Source organism: Nematolebias whitei, chromosome 20 (genome assembly GCF_014905685.2).
Source record: "Nematolebias whitei isolate Nwh7 chromosome 20, NemWhi1, whole genome shotgun sequence".
NCBI classification, from domain to species: Eukaryota; Metazoa; Chordata; class Actinopteri; order Cyprinodontiformes; family Rivulidae; genus Nematolebias; species Nematolebias whitei.
In genome coordinates this window covers 18,095,140-18,098,897 of record NC_056517.1, presented here as the reverse complement: position 1 = coordinate 18,098,897, position 3,758 = coordinate 18,095,140, and positions in this window count along the sequence as shown.

Sequence of the window (3,758 nt, the reverse complement as noted above, 5' to 3'; positions counted from 1 at the left end):
AGTTTCTCAAGTTTAGAAATAGGAATGCTCTCCCATTCATGTCTAATACAGGCCTCTAACTGTTCAATTGTCTTGGGCCTTCTTTTTCGCACCTTCCTCTTTATGATGCGCCAAATGTTCTCTATAGGTGAAAGATCTGGACTGCAGGCTGGCCATTTCAGTACCCGGATCCTTCTCCTACGTAGCCATGATGTTGTGATTGCTGCAGAATGTGGTCTGGCATTATCGTGTTGAAAAATGCAGGGTCTTCCCTGAAAGAGATTACGTCTAGATGGGAGCATATGTTGTTCTAGAACCTGAACATAGTTCTCTGCATCAATGGTGCCTTTCCAGAAATGCAAGCTGCCCATGCCACTTGACTATCCAAGATGGCGCCGGTGTGTAGGGCTGCCCGTCTCTCGCTCTCTGCTTGTATTGTATTTTTGTTATTTTTACAACGGTTTGTGCAGTGTGCCGAGTCATATTTTCAGTATGATCGTCGGGCACTTTTGGAGCTCCGTACACTTGCTGAAATTCCCACAGAGTTTTTGAACAGCGGCCAGCACTCTCCTCCACCGGTCCTATCTGAGATTCCTGCATTCCTTCTGAGTGACCCTGGCCTTTCTCCATGGAGGAAACGTTGCAGACGTCGTGGGAAGCGTGCAGGGATTTTGGTGAAACTGAGGCAAAGTGTGGATTATTCTATCAGGACTCGCTCTGGATCTGATCACCTCCTCTCTGACCCGTAGTGCTCCCGGGGCCCGGCTGCTGGCCAGCTGCCCGCGCGCTCAGTCCATAAGAACACCTGGAGTTGTTTACCTGTGCGCCGCACCAGCAGACCAGGAGAAGCTGTTCTTCATAACCTGCGCCCGCTGGCACGCGCGTCTCCCTCCACGGCCGTGCCTGTGTTGGACCATATCAGGATGTGTTTAATCAACACAAGGTATGTTTCCAACAAGACGTTTATCCTCAATGACTTTTTTAAAGATCAGGAGTTGGATTTTCTGTTCATCACGGAATCTTGGATTTCTGATGGTGAGTCCAGCGCCTTGGTAGAACTACTACCCCCGGATGTCTGTGTTTCAATGCCCCGCGACCATCAGGTCGGCGCGGGGGGGGATTATTAACAGTTTTTAAAGCAAACTTGGCCTGTAAACAGTTGTCCATCCCGGTGTCCCGCGCCAGCTTTGAGCTGAGCATCTTTGAACTCGGACACTCTCCTACGGTTCTGTGTGCGCTCGTCTACCGCCCACCTCATTCTAAGGAATTCATAAATGAATTCTCTGACTTTTTGGCTGATATCACACAGAGATACACTCACTTTTTGCTTATTGGTGACTTTAATTTGCATGTGTGTTGTCAGGAGAAGCCCTTAGTGAAGGACTTTCTGGATTTATTGGACTCTTTTGGCTTAGCACAGCAGGTACACGGTCCCACCCAAGAACATGGTCACACGCTGGACCTCGTTTTAACACGCAATGTCTCTGTTTCTAATTTGAAAATCGGTGACAATGTTTTTTCAGATCACATGCCTGTATTGTTTGACTTCACCCCCCCGTCATACTGCTAAGACGTGCGTTCCTGCACGTACGCGTTCCATTAACCGTTTCACTGCTGCTCGTTTTAATGAAGGTTTTAATTCTGAGAGGATCGAACAGTTCCCGGTGTCTCTTACCACTGAGGAGCAAACCTCTCAGTTCAGCTCTGCCTGTTTAGATGTTCTGGACCGTGTTGCTCCCCTTAAAACCAGAAAAACGAAACTTGGATCAGAGCCTTGGCTGAATGACGTCACGCGAGCCATTAGGCGGCAGTGTCGCAGAGCTGAACGAAGGTGGAGGAAGGACAGGCTGCAGGTTTCTTTTCAAATGTTAAGGGAGAGTTGGCGTCACTATCAGAAAACCGTTAATGCTGCCAAATGTAAATTCTTCTCTGATTTAATTGTCTCCAACTCCCACAACCCCCGAGTTCTTTTCTCCACCCTGAACTCAGTTCTACACCTCAGTGATCCTTCACCTCTGGAAGCCTCAACTGAGCTGTGTGAAAACGTCCTCCATTTCTTTTCAGAAAAAGTGGCAAACACCCGGGCACTCACTTCTCCGCCAGCTCATGATCTGTCCATCCCATCTCAGTGTGTGGCTGTGTTTGACCACTTTGAGCCCATCTCTCTGTCCTCTCTGGAGCAAGTAATGTGCAGCATGAAGCCATCTGGTTCCCCCTTTGATATGGTCCCCCCTCGACTACTAAAGGAGGTTTTTCCTACCCTGGTTCCTTTTATTCTCGCTATTCTGAATAGCAGTTTATCCTCAGGTGTGGTGCCAAAAACTTTTAAACATGCTGCTGTCTAGCCCCTCCTGAAAAAAACTAACCTTGACCCCTCAGTCATGTCCAACTTCCGGCCTGTCTCCAGACTCCCATTCACCTCTAAACTACTGGAAAAAATTGTGGAGTCTCAGTTGAAAACAGTTTTTGGGGGATCACGCTATCCTAGAGTTATTCCAATCTGGCTTCAAATCTCTCCATAGCACTGAAACTGCTCTACTGAAGGTTTTTAACAACATTTTCATATCTACAGACGCAGGTGATTCTGTGCTGCTTGTCCTATTGGACCTTAGATCTGCTTTTGACACCATCGACCACAAGATCCTCATTTCTAGACTGCAGCAGTGGGTGGGCATCACAGGGCCAGCCCTTAAATGGTTTGGGTCCTGCCTCTCTGACAGAACCTTCTGTGTCAATATCAAAGATTTTAGTTCGGCATCGACAGCGCTCCAGTGGGGGGTACCACAGGGTTCCATCCTCGATCCCCTTCTCTTTTCTTTATACCTGCTGCCACTAGGTGCTATCTTCCGCAAACACAACATACCCTTTCATTTCTACGCCGATGATTGCCAAATTTACTTCCCCCTGAGGCACAGAGGCACACGCTCTATTCAGCCTCTTCTTGACTGCCTGGCTGACATCCAGGACTGGATGGCTTTAAACTTCTTAAGCTTTAATGAGAAGAAGTCTGAAGTCATGCTGTTCCATCCCAGTGGCTCACTCATGAACCATGACATTGACCTTTTCTCTCTAGCCCCGCTAGAGAAACAAAAGGTCACTAATCTGGGGGTGATAATGGACCCGTCCTTAAAACTCAACAGTCATGTAAACATGATGGTCAAATCCAGAACAGTCTTTCATTTTGACACACTCCATTTTATATGACCCCTGGCCCAGTGCAAACATCTGAGCTTGTGGAGCTTGCTTGTAAATGGCTTCCTCTTTGCACTGTAGAGTTTCAGCTGGCAACGGCGGATGGCATGGTGGATTGTGTTCACTGACAATGCTTTCTGGAAGTATTCCTGAGCCCATTCTGTTATTTCCTTGACAGTGGGATTCCTGTTTGAGGTGCAGTGACATTTAAGGGCCCGGAGATCACGAGCATCCAGTAGAGTTTTACGGCCTTGACCCTTACGCACAGCGATTGTTCCAGATTCTCTGAATCTTTTGATGATGTTATGCACGGTTGATGATGATAATTTAAAAGTCTTTGCTATTTTACGCTGGGTAACACCATTCTGGTATTGCTGCACTATCTTTCTGCGCAACAATGGTGGAATTGGTGATCCTCTTACCATCTTGGCTCCTGAGAGACACTGACACTCTGAGAAGCTCTTTTTACACCCAATCATGTTGTCAATTGACCTAATTAGTGTTAATTGGTCTTCCAGCTGTTCTTTATACACTCAATTTCCTTTTTCCAGCCACTTATTGCTACTTGTCCCAACTTTTTTGGGATC